Source organism: Motacilla alba, chromosome 11 (assembly GCF_015832195.1).
Source record: "Motacilla alba alba isolate MOTALB_02 chromosome 11, Motacilla_alba_V1.0_pri, whole genome shotgun sequence".
NCBI lineage: Eukaryota > Metazoa > Chordata > Aves > Passeriformes > Motacillidae > Motacilla > Motacilla alba.
The window spans coordinates 9,422,669-9,442,964 of NC_052026.1; the positions used below are offsets into that span (position 1 = coordinate 9,422,669).

General features: G+C 37.2%; 1 long non-coding RNA gene across 1 annotated transcript in view; it reads right to left on the reverse strand.

Annotated features, from left to right (window-relative positions):
• The window catches only part of LOC119705777, a 135,651-nt gene that overhangs the window by 19,723 nt on the left and 95,632 nt on the right, over nucleotides 1-20,296 (reverse strand). Inside the window, exon 2 of the long non-coding RNA XR_005258309.1 lies at nucleotides 5,732-5,863. This is a non-coding gene — a long non-coding RNA (uncharacterized LOC119705777). The remainder of the gene's footprint in view (nucleotides 1-5,731; nucleotides 5,864-20,296) is intronic.

Below are 20,296 nucleotides of genomic sequence, written 5' to 3' on the forward strand. Positions count from 1 at the left end.
CTAACTAAAGCTTCCTCTCTTTTCACACATTTGTTCCCCCCTGCCCAGCAACATCTTTGGAATAATTTCTAATTCTGTTACTGAAATAAAAATTACCATTCATATCATGTTTTGTAAGACTTAGGGATTTGACCTGGTGTGTACACACTGGTGAATATTAATGTAAATATCCATTTTGCCAGACATCAAATACAGGGCTCTTAAAAACTGCTGAACTCATCTGCCTTCAGTGAGTTTCAGAACCAAACCTTACTTATAAATTATGCAAGTATGAAAGAGGAGAGGAAGAGAAACTCTGGCATTTTTATTTCTTGTTCTTTTGCATATTTGTGGTGTTGTACACACCATCTAGAAGGAGTCCACTCTTTAAAAAATGTTAAGATAAGGATTATGATTATAATTCTAAGTTATGATTAGGCAGATTTTGATGCAGTCATCAGACTTCCTCACTTCAAGCTATTTTCTTGGTAACTTACAATGAAGGAAGTCTCCAACTTTATTAACTTTAATGTAAACAACAATTTTTTTTTCATTTTCCCTCAAATTTGTGATAGAATGTGAATGGGAATATGTTTTTAAAACTTACACACTTGAAGATAAATACATGGACAGAAACATTTATCCAAAGAGAATTAGTCCACAGTCTTTCACAATGACAATTGGGAAAAAGTACATGCAGAAATTCTACCCATAGAGAACCTTCAACATTTACATTGGCACAGATTAATGCTCATTTATAGTTAATTTCTAAGATGGGTATCTGAATTGTAGCATCAGAAATTCCTCACTTCCTTTCAATGTAATGCCTTTAAAGATCAGGTAGCACAAATTACTCAGAAAAACTCTGCTTGGGCAAAATTTCACCTTGCCATCAAGTTAAAAAGCTTACCAATAGCATGGCACACTTGCAGCCAACGAAGCAGACATCCAAGAATATATGTGTCCCCACAACTGTTTGAAAACTGCACAAAGTCTCTATTTTTTCAGCATTCCAGATGTTCAAAACTGGATTAATTTTTTAGGAAGCTGAGGTGCTCTGTTTTATACCGTCTGCCACACACTATCATAGTGAAAAAGAGAAGGGAAACACTATGCCACTAACATCAAACTGTTACATGACCATTAAGAAGCTTATATTTTTTCATCATATAGAGCTCTACCTAGACACAAAAATCCACCCTGTACCTGTCCCATTTAAGGCTGCTTTTAACAACAGCACAGGTTGCAATGACTGTACCAGCAGAGAAGCTATGCAGCCCTCATGCCATGAAGCCGGTAGGAAATTCAATCCACTTCTGATAAGAATTTTTTTTATTTGTTCAGTCTTTTGGAACTTCTAAATCTGAAGTTTTGACCCAAACAAAAGCTTTCTTATGGCCTCAAGCTTGGTTAGTTTCCTTTTAGTCTAACGTGGCACAAACTTTCAAACAACTCCTAAGACTGAAATTTTTGTACGACTCAAGTGGATCAAACCTGTGATCCTGACTGTGCACAGCTTAGACTCTAGCAATGACTCTGAGGAAAGTTTTCCCTGGAAGAAGGATTTCCCCGCTCCAGCCAGCCCTCAGCACAGACACTAGAAGGCAAAGTGCTTCAGGCTGTGTGACTGCACTCAAGTGCCTCCTCTGAGGGACATGGACATGGCACAGTGCCTTTGGGTCCACTTCCCCAGCAGCTCCTGTGGGACAGGATATTTCCTTGGGAGTGTTTGTTGGTATTTACAGAGTGAGGTCAGCCAGTGACTGGCCATAGCTCCTGTTAAACCCTAATTGTTCAAGTGACAGTTCAGATCCTCTGTCTGATATGCTGCCATCGAAAGAGACAGACAGAATTCCCATTTAGGCTTGGTTTAGGCAGGATATCTGAGGCTTCTGGCTGTAAAAAGGTGGAACCAGCATAGGTACTAATACTACTCTGTGCTAACATTCCCTCCTTTTGATATGATCCCCAAAAGATGATAAATTAAGAAGAAAGTGACAATAAACATGCTTTGTACAATTTAAGGAAAAGAGCTTTGGACTGATTCCAGATACCGTCAGCAGGATGAACACAAAGGACAACATTTAGTTATAGATTAATAATCCAAGTACAAATAGTTCTGAACAAATAGAAAAAACATAAACCCACAATATTAAGCAAACCACAGGACAAAGATCACTCAATTCTCAGAGCTATATTATTTTTAAGTGGGGAAACAAACCATACAGAAGACATTGAACTCTGTGATGTCAATATCAAGGTGAACCAGCCTGAATGAAACGTGCCACAAAGAGTTATGAAATGTAAAATCCAAGTAGAGCATGTGGAGTTTACATGAACAGCAGTGAACTCACTGAACCAGAAAACAGACATTTTTTACAAAAGTTCTCAAACTTCTTTAAGTTGGAAAGTATGATACAAAGTTATACGTCAAATAATCAAGAAAATTTCACAGGAGAGCAAATTAGCTTTCTTATGTTACTGTAATATATTAATTCCACTAGAGTCCCCTTGAATTATATAATCCTCTGCTTGCAAGATTTTACCTAAAATAATTAATTAATTGCCCACTTTTCTATCAGTAATTGAAGAAAACAAGAGACAAATATTTCTTCCACCTGGAAAACAGCAAGACTTTTCTCTGGAGTGACACATTTTGAACCATTGCATGAACTCCCACTCACACAGTCTGGTCTTGCATTGTGTTTTTCAACTGGTCATCCTGTAGCTCATGCATCATTACCACCAATGAATTATTCTAAGAAAGTTAAATGCAGTACAGGCCAGAACTAACACGTAAAACCCACTCACTCATTCTCCATTAGAGAACTAGAGATAAATATGAGCTGAGAGTTGAATTTTGCCATGAATTTTGCATTAATACTTGGACAATAACTCTGTAATGTCACTAATCCTGTGCATAAACCATTTTCTGTCATCCAGTGATAACAGCAGAATGGTCATCTGCCTATCATTGTAATAAAACCATTTTGGCAGAAGTTTGTTAGATGCAATGAATCCTAGGCTATCAAATTAACCATTATCTATCCACCCAGACAATCTTCAGACTGTGTTTCTCCTCTAAAAATTATAGGATACAACATGTAGATCTCAGGTCCCTGGTACATGAAAACCTTCCCATTTATCAGGTTTTTTATAAATAATGCTTCCTGCAAATTTACCTACTCACGCTCCAACACGGATCTTTACAAAATAATCCTTATTGTGTGAGCAGAAAAAAACCCAACACACTAAGACTGATAAACTTAAAATATAGAGACAAATAATTTTGTGCTCTGGATTTAAACTTAGAGATACTTAGTGGTGCAGTTTTCTTCAGATCTGTTACCTAGTAATATTTTATGTAGGTGAAGTGTCACAGAAATGGCTAGACCCCTAGTGAAATATAAACTGAAACTTGCACAATGGTGCATCTTCTTTTGACAAAAGAAACTTGGCCACATTTTTAGTTTTTTCTTTATGAATGTATTTCATTTTGCCTTATAAATACATTGAAAATAAACTGAAAAATCCACATTTAAATTTTTAGTTCAGCTGCATAAGTCAGAATTTATGATAAAACACAGTAGGGGAAAAAAAAAATCATGCTTTAAATTATCCAAATTTATACATGAAGATTTCCTGAACAGTCTGAGGTCTGATAACACTTGTCATAACTGAAGCTTTCCCATGTACTCTCAGCTTCAATTCTCAGTATTTGGCTAAAATTTTAGTATTGGGTAAGACACAAAGCAGCTTCCTTTTATTTTCTAAACAGATGATTTCTTCCAGTTCTTAATGAGATATGAGTCAAACTTTGATCTTCAAGGTGAATCATTCATTAATCATAAACAAAACATGATTAAATCAGGGACACATCAGCACATATTGTAAAAATAAAAGCTTGCACAAGCCTTTTATTTAATATTAACTTCATTATGTTTTTATGTGAATTCTTGGAAGTTGGTTATCCCAGCTTAAAGTTAATATTTCCTTCGGAAAAAAACTGTATCATGTGATTATTCTTCATGTAGTTAGGTGGCTTTATACATGTTAATGGTTAAACCACTTCAGAAATGACATTAAACCAGAGAGGAGTGCAGAGAGTTTCCACTGATTCTGTTGTGTCTTTGAATTACTTTGACACATAATACAGACCAAAGTGCATAATAGGAAGAATGAAGAAAATGCCTTCAGAGAAGCATATGCTGCTTTATGGAACTGCACATGACAGAGAAGAAAAAGAGAGAACTATTTGCTGTTCTCTAAGGAAGATCTGTTAGCCAGTCTAGTTCTGCTCACAATTTAGAATCATTCTGTAAATAGATAATCTTTATTTTTTTACTGTTTAATCTGTTTTTAATAAATTTACCAATCCATTGAAAAAATATTCAAGCTGCAACTACTCATGAGAGAGGAAAAGGAGTTCTACCTTTGATAGTTATCACCATTTTCACTAATAACTGGTAGGGTTTTTTTGCAAAGGGCAGAAAAAAATAAAGGAACTAATCAGTAAAAGTTTGTATTTTGAGAACAGTACCTATTGATAGTACCTATCTCTTTCATACCTATTTTATTTAATATTATTAAATAAATTAAATAAATTTAAATTCAATGAGCCTCAAGTTCTCACACTTGGAGGATTTCCCTTCCAGCAGAACGAGAATAGTCTAGTCTAGTAAAGTATTTGTAAATAAAGTGTATGGCAGCTTTGAGAGGAGTTCCCTCATTTATCTGGAAAAACAACAGGTGAAATATGAATGCACTAGCAGGAAAACTTCAGCTGACAGAAGCCAGCATCCACCCCCAGGAATGCACCAAAGTAACAAATTTGGACAGGGATGTCTTTCCTTTTCTTTATTCTCTGAAGGAGCTGTAGTTTAAAAGTTTGGAAAGCACATACAGAAAACCACAGAGCACAATCTCAACACCTGTATCTCTGTGAGCACTTAACCTTTCAGGAAACCCTGACAGTCATAGCTACTAATGAAATATAGTTCATTAATTTTTTTTTCCTGAAAGAATATGTTATATATAACATACATGCTACAGCAGGTCTTCACCTGCTAACAATAGGCCATGCATAAATCAAAGAGCCATGGGTTGTGTCTAACTCTGACAGAAACGTTGCATCTGTAAGATCCTCAGAGGCTGCAGGAGATGCTGTCAGGCTCAGGAGAAACAAAACATCAGCCTGAGGAAGCACCCAAGACACCCAGCACCACAGATTCCTGTTTCAGGAAAGGCATAGGGGGAAATAGAAAATAATGGAATAAATGGGAGAAGCTTCAAGAGGATGGATAATAAAAGCCAGGATAACCAGGTAATAGCTCACAGCTTTATCACCCAGGTATTGCACACCAAGGGTCCTGCAGTGGTTAGCTATGCTGAAAGGGGACATCCAACAGTCACAAAATCTTCCTCAGAGAGGAAGCTCCTAGATTCAACAAAACCAGTGAGAATACCCAGCTTTGTAAGCAGGAAGTCAGGTTTTAAGGAAACATCCTGGCTAATCATATAAGAAAGAGCAGAACTTAAAATCCAAACCCAGAAAGTAATCTGCATCAACAGGAAAGTTTGGTCCCAGGTGACCACAAAAGAGTTGAGACCATCATGTCCTTGCTTTCAAGGGTATCTAAGAACTGCTCCTGTGAAACACACGAATGAACTGGAATGGAAAAAAACCTCATAACCTCAAAAGACAGTGTCGCTTTGTGCCACAAAATTCCTGTCCAAGTTTTCTACAATTTACCTGAAGAAGTGACACAAGTCCTGGAGGGCTGCTGCAGTGCCTTTCCCCATCTTATCCCCTCAGCCTCCATCCACTACTACTGATCTGCGTAATCCACGTGCCATGTGATATAGTCATCAAAAAGTGATGTACCTGCACATAACACATACAAAACAATATGAGAAGATATTTTTAAGAAGAAGAGAGAACCTTAAACATTAATAAGTAGCAAATCTGTGAAATCAAAGCATTTTCCTGCTTTTTTATAATGGCCTTTCATTCTTTTTATGATTTGTCTTTGAAAGCTCTTAAGCTCTTCCTGTGGATGACAGTTGATATTGTTCTTCCATCCTGCTGCAGACAGCACAAGGGAGGGAGAGAAAAGAAAAAAACCCTATTGTACAGCTTTTCGTCTCTGAAACATGATTTTTATAATTAATATATACAACTGAGAAGAGAAAGGTACGTTATAATGAAGTGCAATTAAGAGGTGTTTGTTCCTGTCCCACACATAAGATGACTATAATTTCCTTGGCTGTTTAGAAGTCAACCATTATCATTACATTTCACACATCTTTTCTACTTTTTTTTTGCAATTTGATTTTGTTTATTTTCAATTAAAAACTCCAAATAAACATACATACAGAAAATCTGATATTCAAGTAACATCATCTTTTAATTATATTGTGCAGTGATCATTAAACCTAGTGCTTGTACTAACCTTTTTGGATTTAATTTTATAGGCATGAATGGATCTGTCAATTTTGCATTAGACTTAAATTCATGCAAGGGAGAATAGAATGTGCATTTACACAGCCTATATTGCATGTAACTACAGATGTATTATTAGAGGAGTCATTTAAAGCTATTCTTTTGGCATATTTGTTTTTAAATTCCCCAAATCCATATCACAGCATAGTTTTCTACTTTAAATTTTGCATTAATATTAATTTCATGACTGCAGTGACTACACTTTTAAATCTCACATACACCCACACAAAGGAGCAATCACTGCCTGGGAGACCTTACAGAGTGAAGACATTAAAGGGACAAACCATGAAAAACAAGACATTCTCACTGATGTGATGGTGGCATTTTTGCTAGCTTTAAATGCAGTTTCCTTGAGAGGGTTCCTTTCCATTTATGTCCTGGCTGAAGTTGGGACCAGTCCAGCTGAAGCCACAGTAGATCAAAGCTGGGAGTCTTGGCTGCCTTAACCCAGCAAAGAGCCCTGCAATGACTGGGGAAGTTCAGACTGGCAGCTGAGTCTCTGTTTTGAGCTGAACTGCCATTAAACAAATGCTTTCTTTCCAGTTTAGATTTGTAGAACCTTTATAAAGTGAGCCCAGGAGGAGCTACAAAGGACCAGTTGCTGACAGACAAACAGATGCAGACAGACAAATTGGAAACTCAGGCCTGATTAAAGCCTATAGAAACATATGGAAAGATTAACATTGAGCACAGTGGGCTCCTGCACAGAGGCAATTTACCTCAATTGAAAGTAGATGTTACCTTATCTTCAAATAAGAAAATAATTATTCTGTTTAGGTACTTCTATTGCTGAAAACATTCTTTGACACTAAAATTACTCGATTTTCCCCCCAGTTTTCTCATGTGCTATTTTTTCTGCTGAAAATTTTGTTAGACATAATTGTATTTCTCTATGTGCACTTGTGCCAATTAAGCTAAATAACTCAATTGTTCTTGAAATGAGTATGAACTCATTTACCAGAGCAAATATTTTCTTTCAATTGTTTTTGTATGTTTTTATTTCTACAGAATACTTCCTGAGAAAAATAGTTCAGCTTTTTTCAGTAGTTGTAACAGACTACTTCCACTCTATAAAAAATGTGGTTGTGGTTGCTACTGCTGTTGTTTGCTTATTTTTTTTGTGGCCCTAGTTCTAAATACATCTGAAGATATAAATGTATTATATTTCCATATTGGAAAAATTTATATAGATCTTTCACCTTTAGTTTACTGGGTTATCTTAATGTTTGTGCATTTTCCCTCTCCTAATATACTGTTCCAACAAGTGATCAGCCTTATTTGATTGACATGGAGTTGATATAAATTAGGAGATAGATTCCTATACATTACATTCTTCAGAAAAAATTATCCACATCATTGTGCATTTGCTGTCCATATTAAGTGCACTGACTTATAGTTGATATTTTCCTGACTTTAATACTGCTTTCTTCAAATTGATGGGAAGGCATTTTGAACAGTCTGAAATGCTTCTTGAAACTATGCAATAGAATACACTAGCAGGTTATCTGCCATTGATACATTATTTTGTATTGTTTCCCCTTTATCTTCTGTTTTATATTAGAAGAAGTCATAAAAACTTGTATAGCAAAAAGCCAACAATTCAATCAACTCTATTCCAGCAGTTAAAAAAACTTCAGTTTGCCAAAGCACGGAGCATATCCCAGCTGCTCTCTAGTAAGATGTGTTAGAGTGACCATACAGATTTCTCACTTGCTTGATGAAAGACAGACTTGGTGGGATTTGTGATTTATTCACTGATCAGAAGCAAAGAGCCAGCCAGGGCTACATCTTTCAACAGCTACAGAAGATTGAAAGTTATATTTTAAATGTGAGAATACAGCACCAGTTGAAAAAGTTTTCCAGTCTTGCTAATTTTATCCTTTGGGTTGCATAAAAGAGTAAAAATAATAAAAAAACCAAAACCCTTCCTATCTTGGTCTTCTTTCTAAACTTCCCAACCCCCTTATTAGCCCTTCCTTCCACCTCCTTTCCCATTTTATTGGGAATCAACTATAAAGCATCGAGAAGTTGTTGAAAGGAAAAAAACTGAGGCTGCATGAGTTAACCAGCAGCTCCCCACTGAAGCTGCATGCAGCCTGTACACAAAACTTCACTTACCAGCACTGCTGAGTTCAAAAGGATCATTTCTGGGAATAAATGTTCTGGTGTTCTAGCATGGACACAACCTGATCTATATGGAGCAGTGAAAGGGGCTTCCTCCTCCTCTCTCTTGCCCTTTTTGGTAAAATCTCTTTGAACATTTACATGCTGCCAGGTTATTTCCCTACTTCTCACCAAATCCCGCTCACTTTTATAACAGTATGGTTTAGACCTCCATTATCCTGTTCAGCAGCCTTATAACATCTTACCACTTGTGCTGTAATGACAGAAAATACTGAGAATTCAACATTTCAGGACAATGAGCAGTATAAATCATACAATTCCAATGAAATCCATAGCTTGAAGTGTTCCACTGTTATAATCATACTGTTCTAAAGGAGGGATTTCACACTCCTCCTTCTTCCAAGGTAGTTTTTAAATTCAGGCACAACCCACAGTTCAAGTTTGCTTTGCTCAGAAAGGCTCTGACTGTTCCCTGCAGCACAGCAGGAGGCTGCTGTAAGGCAGTTGAGATTGGTGGGTGGATAGAGAAGGCATGAGACCACAATTACACCCCATTCCAGTGATGTGTCTGGAGCTGCAGTGACTCCAGACAAAGAATTTGAAGTGTATGGGAGCTGATATCACTTCAAGACAGACCTAAAAATACCTGTCAGGGCTGCAGATTTGAAGCAATTACCAGGAGCAATTCAGAGTTTTCCTGCTGGGAGCCAAAGATGCTGCAGAATCATTTAGAACAGGCTGTGTGGAGTATCTGGTTATGAGAGAAGTGAAGCACAAATGTTTCTGAAGTGCACTGGAGGGAATTAATCAGCACCAAGACAAGATCTGAAAGTCTGGAATAGGATTTAGAAGTGGACAGGATCTGACCCACACAGGATACCCAACATGTAAACTCAAAGGAGCTAAACTCTGCCATTTCCATGAAGCTAGGAAAAGTCTCTTAGATTCACATACCAGCCTCCTGTGAAGAGAAAGAGCACAGTCATGTCCTGGTCACCACGAAAGGAATTTGCTTTTATGCCCTGGTAGTTATTTGGACTCTTTTGGAACTAAGCATCATTGAGATTAGCTCAACAAATCAAGAAAAACTGGAAGTTTATTAGATACACACCTCTCATTTCTGATTTTGGCTAAAGCACTAGTACAAAATTAATCTGATGTATAGAACGACTGAGTCAAAACAACAATCTAAACAACTGCTGAGTGCCTGAAACTGCTTCTTACTCCCATGTTGTTCTAGTGCAAATGTCAAACACAAGACCTTGCAAAAAACATGAAAGATTTCTTGAGAAATCATCTTTGGCTAAGCCCAAATTAAAAACTCAATCCTTTCCCTGAATTGACAGGGACTTCAGTTTCTGATAGGAAAAGGAATAAACCAGTGTTTTCTGATCCACCAGGGCATAAGACTGAGGGCTAAGTCCTGGAAACAGAAACAAAATCCCATTTGACTTCCCCATATTTATTTCTTGATCAAAATATGAAACAAGTTAAACCCCAGAAATAACATCTCAGAAGATATATTATGTGAACATGATATGCAGGCTGGAACACATGCACGTGTCATGTGATGGACATGAGTTTATCAGCTTACCCCTGAAAGACACAAGTAAAGTATTGATTTGAGCACTATTTGAACTACCCTGATGTTATTAGATAATTCTGTGTGATTTTTAAATAACAACAAAAAATCCTTTCCATTTTCTGTTTGCATTGAGGCTCAGTATAGATCTAACTATTCAACAAAACGTATCCATGTGTCCCAGATGTTGCCTTTAATTTCTGAAATGTAGCTGACTTTTCTATGAGCTACCTTAGAATAAAACCATGCAGTAACTCACAGATTAATACACACAGGGAGATGCACTTCACACAAATGTCTGTCTCCCAACACATTTCTACACCAACCAAATGTCTCTGCAGGCCAATGAGATAATCCTCGAGTCCAGTGCTCATGTGCTAACTTGCTTTTGCAGTTATTTAATTTGAAGTTACTTTCTTCTGGCAAATCCTCACACCAAACTTCCTCTCTCCCTGTGTTACCAACACCTGCTGTACCAGAGCACCCACCAGCCTTCAAAACCTGAGCTGCTCAATAAGCTTCACAACCTTCCTGTGTGAAGGAAGTACCAGTTTATTATCTCCCTCTGAAGAGGAAGAAAATGTTTACACCATGGAAAAGCTGGTTGCAATGTTTTTCTTTGAAGTCTGCAGCACAGACCTGTGACTTAGGTACTTGTGGTTTGAGAAATTTGTAACTTAAGTATTTTTACCATCTGTTTATTTACACTGGACGCTTTTCAGTACTCATTAGGAGCACATCACTCATCGTACGCTCTCATTTGCTCTGAAAATTAGGTGCTTTTTATTTATTTATAAAAGCTTTATTGCTGAGCTGCTTCCACGATTTTCTCCTAATTTGTACATTCTCCTAATCTCTACATGAAGAATTATAAGTTTGAAATGTTTCATTTTTTTATTCAGTTATCTGGAATGTACACAAATACTGCACCCATTGAAGCAAATGAGGAAATTTGTAATTTCAGTGATAGAATATCACTTGGAAATATTTTTAGCAATAATGCTCTCACAAGCTGGTTCTACCACTGCTATGAATATTTCTGCAAATACATTTGCCTATCCTCACTCTCTCCAGTTTTACTTATCAGAAGAAATATCACAGCTTTTGTGTTAGCTGAATGATGGAGAAAATGTAATTATGGAATAACTGGTTAAATTGAAACAAGCATTTTTACTAACATCAGTGAAGGTAGGAATTCTTGATGGCAAGGAGAAAAAACTGCTGAAAGCTTATGATCATCCAGAATCTGACCCTAACCATGGGAATAGAGTGACTCTGCTGAAGTCAGGTTTCTACAGTGAAATTTCCACTGGCCCCTAAAGATGAGGATAGTAGAATCCTAATTTTCTGCAAATCCTTTTATTAGCAGCAAGAAAAACATTAAGAAGTACTCAGAATTAAGACAGATACAGACTCCAGAAAAACACAAGTACAGATGTTGATGTCAGCTTTGACAGCTACACTGCTGACTGGCATATGCATGTTGACAGCTGAAGAAGAAGGGCTAAAGTAGGAGGAGAAAAATATTCCAATTCAATTTAATTGATGTAAATGACTAAGACATAAGTAAACTATAACATGAGCTATGAAACAGGAACACCAGATGCATGCAAATTTAAGTTCTTTGTGAATTTTTATATTAAATATATAACAGTAAGTGATTCAAAGTCATCCTCTCTAACTGTAGGTATATTTTTCAAATCATTCTAAGGAAAAATACTGCATTTACAATGAAGAAAATGCAGTAAGAACTAAGTTCAGTTCATACACTGAAACAGTTAATTACATAATGGATCATTTCAGTAAATGCTGATAGCCCAAAAACTCTTTAGCCTAGAAATTATCTGGGAAATACATTCAAGGACTGCTATTTTGCTATACTTCAGGGAGCAACACACATTTCCTAGATTTATCCCTCTGCTCCCCATTATCCCTTGTTCATAAAATATTCCCAGTTCAATATTTTATGAACAAAACTGCAAAAGACAGGTTTCTGTTTCTTATGAACATTAGATTATCTCAATTTGATTTGCTCCGTGCTTCTTGATGCACCCTTCTGGCTAAGGAAAGTGCTCAGAGATCTTGCAGAACTTTGGCAAAAATAATGAAGTTTCTGGAAAGTTTTTCTGAAATCACTGCCAAACTTGTTCAGCAGTTACCATATTTGTGACTATCAGTGAGTATATAATTTCATGATGGATCTACATTGAAGCCTAGTTAAAATAACTTATTTATACACTGAGATCATCAAAGTAAATAAAGATCAAGCTTTCCAAAACATTAGTTCTAGTCCACCTTCAAATCAAACTACAACTTCAAATAAATTTTGAATTCTTTTAGCTGCTGCTGTCCTGCATGACACTTAAATTTTAAAAAACAGAAAAAAAGTTTACGATTTTTGTCAATTTGTTTTATTCTCCAGGTTAAAAAAAGTTTCTTCTCTGACTGTGGGGTTTCACCCTCGGATTGGGATGACCCTAAAAGATGGAAAAGTCCCTCCTCCAACCCGTGCCTTCAAAGAAAGACTCAGTAGTCTTCTGTTGTCTGTTCTCAAGGTTGTTTATTGTTGGTTATCTACAAGATTCTTCTCCCTGAACTGCTGTGGCCCGTTCAGCAGCTCAGACAAAGGCACACTGCCCTCCCAGGGGGCTGGTGCCATCTTTTATATCATATATTACGTACTACATGTTTATACTTTTTCCCCAATACCTACTATCTATGTTGAATGGTGACTTTCTACTCTAAACCAATCTGTGAGTGCCAACAACACCAAAGACATGGAGGCTAGGAAGGAGAAAGAAAGAGGACAGGGCACACCCAAGTCCCTCCATCTTAGAATCCCCGACCCCCATGTACAAAACTTGGATCCCTGTGTACAAGGCTTAAAACCCCCCTGTACAGCACTCAAAAATCCTACCCTTTACTTCATGACTACTTCTACTACAATATCTAAACTTTTGTGACTTCTTGTTCTTCCTGCAAAGTTGGTAAACTGTTCCATGGGTCAGATTCAAAGCCACAGGGGTCTCTGGCTGCATGCCAGGGTCTCAGATGCTTTTGACCTGGGTCTGGAACGTCCGAGAATGTCTGTGGGACATTCTGAGTTCCGACATCTGACAAACTAAACAAAAATAAACCAAAATTAAAATGTCTATTTGGGACAAAATGAAATGCCTTTACAGCATTTTAGCTACTTATGAAAAGCAAAGGCTTCTGCAGGTTGGAAATGTGGGGATAGATGAAAAGAAGGTGGGAGGCAGACTCAGCATTTTGATATTTCAACATGTCTTTTTTACTTGATGTTCACCAAATTTAACCTGAATTCATTATCACTTTTAGGTGCCAAGAATCTGCCAAGAATGCTCAGTGAATTGGTATTTATCAGGAAAAAATAATATGAACAGAGGTCATCCAGATATCTACTGTGACTTTAATTATCCCAAGAGTAATGCCCATTAGATTCTGTGTTTTAAAGAATCATCATGGAAGAACAAATATAATGTTTGAAATAAACTACATTACCTTTTTTTTCCCCCTCATCCACAGAATCATGTTCAAACCAACTGTTGTGGAGCAGATATATTACACACTCACAGGCAAACCACCTGCATGGGCAGAAAGCCCCTGAAACACACAGTTCACAGCACAGGCTTCCTTGTGTCCCTCCTGGTCCTGGGCTGCTCCCACACAGGGGGTGCCCATGAGATGTGGATGGACAGGGCCACTGCTGCTGACCACCCTGAGGCCTCTTCCCCTCAGGGTCCTGCAGCTGGAGTTGCCTGAGTGCTCCCTGACATTCTCCTTGCGAAGCTCCCTCCCAAGGCAAGCTCGGACCATGCACATTGTCCTTGTAAATAAGGGGCAAGTGGGCTCTGAGTTAGGCTGGAGTTGACTCCAGCCATGGGACAGCTTGCCCAGACCACAGCCCACACTCTTGAGATCTTCACGACAAAGTAAATTGCCAGCCAGACTGAACAGCCTCAACTGGCCACAAGATCTCTGCTTTGAGGTGGAGTCAAGAGAGCCCTAAGCGTTGCAAAACCACTGCTGGAATAACACTCCTGCATTCTGCTCTGTACTTCTCCACAGATCATCAGAGGACTCTGAGCTGCAAGCTGTTTATGCCAAGAGCTGGACCCCACTTAAATCAGAATCCCAAAATCAGTGAACAGGAAAACTAAGGAATATTATTAACTTAATTTTTAAAATACTGGACACACACACGTGCACACAAAAGGTCAACCAGGCAAGTCAGGGGGAAGTCTGTTTCATGTGTGCTCCTATTTTGAAGGCTCAGTATTTGTGAATGAAACATATTATTTCAGTCCTCAAATCTGTGTACAATTTACTATGAAATGTTGATTCATAATTCTTCTCAAGCTTTTAATGCAGGAATTATATGTATATTTCAAGATAACGATACAGGCCACTTCATAAACACTGTCTTTGATGCAAAAGATCAGACAACTGTTACTGGCTTTTATTAGTGGAGGAGGAAAGTGAGGCTTGGCGTCAGCAGACAGACTATTGTATGTACAAGATCTGTGACTTAAGTTTACTCCAAGTTGGCTCCTTTGTAAATTCCCCAGGCTCTATGAAATCTAGAGCTGAGGCTGATAAAAACACTGAAAAATAAAAAGGCATCCAAAAAAGCATTTTATAAATGCAGCATATTTTATAAAAAGCAATTTCAAATCTGCTCCAGGTAGACACATAAAATCTTATGAATAAGTTCAAAGCATGGTTAGAAAACTTTTATGCACTCCCTTAAAATAAAAAAGAATGCATATGCATGTTTGGAGAATCTTTGATATAGGTATATGTGTGCACACAACTGAGTCTGAATTAGTTTCCTTGGTATGAATATGTAAACGTCAGGTTTTGCTAAATAAATAACTTTTATTTTTGCTCTGACAAACAGATGCTGCAGCAGCAGATACCCAAGCTCTCTACTTGAGTCACAGTGCTCTCCATTTTCTGGGAAGTTCCAGTTGTAATGAGCCAATATAGGGAACTGCCCTAGTAGCATACTGATGGAACCACTCCTCTGTCCCAAGGGGCCAAACTGCCTGGGGCAGGGGCAGGTGGTGGAAAAGGCCACGCTTGTGGGAAATCTGGTTCACTGGGCCTCACAGAAAATAACTGTTCATGAGATCCTTACACATTAAATGTAAAGGTGGGTTCTTGTGGTGGAAACTCCAAGAAGCAGCTGTGAAAGAAGCTGTTGTTCCTGCTCCTCAACAGTGAAACCCCCAGACCTCTGAAGGCTTAAAGGATTAATCATGAGCTGTTGGTAACAACTAATGTATTTTTTCTATAATATATCTCTAATTATTCCAGTACTACTTATGATATTGAAATAGATTAGCATTAGTTGATGAAAAAGTACTTCCTTTCATCCTGCTCATCATCTATCAAGAACAGAGACCCCTTGTGCAAGCCTGCTAAATTCCTTGTTTAAAGGGAGGGAGGGGAAGGAGGTGTAAACATGTTAACTCACTCTTTCAGAATCAGATTTTGTGTATTCCAATAGACTGGTTTTTTTAATCACTGTTATTGCAAACCTTTATATTACTGGCTTAATGCACTTAGTATCTACAGAACAGTATTTTCAGCATCCATTTAAGGTATGCTGCCATTAAAGTATGGAATTACCACCAGGATACCATGATTCAGCCACATGACAGTGAAAGCAGAATATGGGGTAAGGGCTCTTCTCCTAACTCCTAACCTTGAAACCCACACAGGAGAGCCATGCAGTGGCTAAAGGAATCAGTTACCAGGAGCTCATCTAAATGAGTGTGATTCTGGGACCCACCACTCCATCACCAGCTCTAGGTACTGGGGCTTACCCTGCAAAACCTGTGGGTATAGAATTGAATTTCATATAGAAAAAAGGCAAAGTTTACAAACAATCATCTTTAGAATGAATTACAGGCTTATTATAAGGTGTAACAGAAAGAGCCCAGCCTTCGATAAACAGATATTTCAACTGTTCCATGAAAAATATTTGAACACTTAATGAGAATGGAAATTTGGTTAAGATACCTGACTAAAAAGGAGGGAAACTGTATTCTCCTCTATGCTTTGTCCTAGAGCTTCTGAATAATGACCTATAAATCTTTGATTCAAACAATAAATTCATGAGTTTTTCCAGCAAGAAGCAGTGGCTTAAGTACTTACTACTCAATTCACTGCTTCTCTTACTGCTGTTTCTGATATTCACCTGGCATACTGGAATTGGGTTAAATATAACGAGGCAAAGATGAACATTTGAAAGACACATCTGTTTCAAGTACCATATTTGATAAAATATCCACCTTTGAGTATGGTATTAACCCAAATATTTTTCTTACTCTGGGTTTACCATCTACCCTCTACAGCCTGGAACAGGATGTGGAACCAAGAATGACTCAAAAATATACATTTGGAAAGGCATGAGGTAATATTCTGAGTAAAATAATCCCTGACAGCAACATACAGAGCATTTAAAGAGACAGATGAGCAGATAAAGTGAGGTAATATGGGCCAGTGTAATTTCATCAATCACAATTGGAACATGGCACCCTTTGGAACAGCACTGGCACATGGGAGCCTCTTGGAACAGCACAAAGGGGAAGATGAGGAATCATTCATCAGTGCTTCTGACCTCCAGAGAAAAGCAAAAATATCAGAGGCTGGGAAGTAGCTGTTTAGCATCCCCTTATTTACCCACTTCATTTAGTAAATGTATTAAATTAAACTGCAGATGTTCTGCTGTCAGCACAGCAGGGTAGAGGCAGAGTATTAGCAGGCTCTTTCCTGATAGAAACATTTTATGTACTGTAAATAAACAAACACCATTTTGTTAATTAGTAAATGAATTATTTTTCAAAAATGCTCCACTGGGCTCTTTATAGCCCAAGCTACTGTAGTTCCTATTTTTAACAGAGACCTTGCAATCAAAGAGGGAAAACATTCAAGCTCTAGGAAATTTAGCTCTTGAACACTAATTATCACTATTCCAATCATGTTTTAAGCTAAATATTTTATTAGTACTTCTAAAATCAAAATCACAGTAACAAGACTGAAAAGGAAACCAGACTGAAAGGAAAATAACTTAAGAAAAATACCAGCAATATCAAGTTCATGTAACTAATTTCATTAAAAAAATTATATTATTAATGATCAGAGGGAGATTTCCTAATAAATTTAAACCCATAGACTCATATCAACCATCCATGTACTGATATAAGAAATCACAATGAAAGACTTATGGAAAAAGAGTCCATTTATAGTTGAGAGAAAAACACACAGAAAAACAACCCCAAAGTAAACCTTGTATCTGACAGCTACATTTCATTGCATCATTGTGCTCATTTGTTCCAACTTGCTGGCTCAGTAAAGTTTTTAATAGACAGATGGCTAATTTTATAATTTCAACCCAATTTCTTACTGGACCAACTCCAAAGATCCAGTGTTAGTGTAATGCCATGGATAAAGGTCAACAGAATAAGAGGAGAACATATGCTAATGTCAGCACTTCACGTAGTCTTCTTTAACAGAATATACAGTGCTAAGCTGAGGGATTTGCACTGGCTCAACACTAACACCATATGGGTGGCCTGCTGAAAAGTAATGATGGCCTAAGCATAGAATCTTAATCAGGTACTGATGGCCAATGAATCAAATAGCACCACACAAGTAATCACTAAGTGATTAAAAAAAATTACGGAAGATGTATTGCTGAAATTACTCTGCTAACTAGAGAAGTGATTTTGTCTTAACTAAAGCCTGCCACATCACAACCTCTTAATCTTAACCCCAATCTTTTTTATCTTCATACAAATCCTTCACAAATAAAAGGAGCTCAATTTTTGGTTGTCATGAACATTTTTGTGCATAAGGAAAATGTACTTGCAATTTAATAACTCTACATTATTGATTTTAAGAACTTGTGAAAGGTGCACATCAAGGGTCACATTCCTCTCTGTTAACTGCAGTAAGCAATAGGAAAACTTCTTGCAAATTTCATAGACAAGCCTATATTTATTTAAAAAACATTTTTAAGTGATGGAATTACTTGGTTTTATTAGGTAAGCAAGGCTTGGCTCTGTAGTCTCTGCCTAATGATTGTACCATACATTACTGCTGCACATGTTAAAATGCTGCTCACTACACATGGCAGGTTGCACCACCTCACAGACATCTGTGCTGTGTGGAGGCAGGATATTCTGCATATCCTTCACTTTCTTTAGGAAAAAAATGCTGCCTGCTTAAGATAGGCTTGAATATAACTGCAACTTATCAGACGCAAGGCCATAAGATCAATGATTAAATAGATTTGATTTCCCAAATAAATAAATCAATAATCTCTTAGTTGAGGAGTTGCAGACAGTTTCCTCAAAGGGGGAGGTACAGAAATGCCTGACAAGTTGTACCATTACACCTATAAACCCAGAAAATGAGTTCCCCTTCTCACCCCATCTTCAATTCCACAATTTATTTCACAGAGAATACACAGCTAAAGCAATCTCTGTAATCTGATCTTAAAAGGAGCAGTCTCTTCCCTTCCCATCTTGTCAGATATGTATTTTCATTTTTTCCTCCTCCATTTGGCTCAGCAGAATATGGAAAATTTTCCATTGATGATAGGAAAAATGGAATAGCTTTACATAAGATCAGGAAGAAGAGAGGTTTGCATCTAAATGAAACAGAGGGTAGGAGGGAAGGGGTTTCTAAAACTGCCTCCTTCACTCTCACATTAGCATAGATGTTTTGTGAAGGAAGACTCTGAAAGTTATCTGCTTCAATCTGCAAGGAGATGAGATGATTCCAGTTTTGAGCACACAGATGTTTGGTTTGTGTACAGTTGATTTACATGCATCTAACTGGGGGAATGGGGGGCTGGGAACAGGATGTACAGAAAAGAACTCAGACCAGAATGCTTTTTCTTCAAAAACTGCTGTAATCTTTTAAAAATAAGCAGTTACACTTGAAAGAAATAGTTTCAAATAATTGACCTTGATACTCTTAATTCTGAAGTAGTGGACAGACACTGTCCACTGTGTTATCAACACTAACTGATATGAACACAAGATATTTTTGTAAATAGAGGTTTTGAATTAAAGTTGTATCCTTCTTTTCATGGAACACAGTTTACACTAAGAAACACTTCACCATGCAGATGGGCTGCCCTCACAAAAGGAGAAAAGAGATTTGAGAAGTGTTTCAAATCCTCTTTTATGAAAACTTGATCAATTCTAAACCCAAGTAGTCCCTGCAAAGAACTTTGTTCCCTAAATTTCACTTCCTGAAAATGACTACCAACCCTTTCAGGCATGCCCACAGGAATTTATTCAAAACAAAATGAGTAAGTGGAACAAAGCCTAAGATTCTATCTATAGAAACCAGCTTTCAATAATGCCAGGAAAATACTCTCAGAATACAACTTTTGCAAATAATTGCTTCTATCATAGTATTTTGAATAGTTTATTTAAATATCCATAAAATATTGCTTTTTTTTTTTATCCAATAAGTACTGAAAGCAGATTCCCTTATAGTGGTAGAGTTCTCTGATTCATATTTAAAATTAATGTGGGAAAGTGAGAGACTCATACTCTAGAGTAAAACTTCTGCATAAAGCTTAGAATCAATGCAAAGAAAACTGTTTTCAAGAGATAAAAGTGATTTACAACAGAAAAATCTCAAGGTAACTCAAAGATTATTTGAAACTGGCCAAGGAATGAAATCCTTACAAGCTTTTTAATATTCAAACCTGAATAACTATAGTCTGTAGTTTTGCTGCTAATATGAAATGTTCTCACTAAATTTAAATATTGTGAAAAAACATTCAGACTAAAAACAAAACACAGCTTAAAGAAATGTCAGACATGTACAAAATTACTGTGAAAGAGGAAAAAGAAGAAAGAAAGCCCCCCAGAAATTAGGCCAGTTTTTAGGCTACAAGCCAACTGTTTGCTCTACTTTGCTTTATTTATTAGTTCTTAAGGTATTTAAAACTTCGGCATTAAAACTGGAGAATGATTTGCAAATGAATGCAGTTGCAGTTGTGAAAATATAACTCACAGCTGAATGTGGGTTATTCAGACAAATGGCTGCTTTGTTAG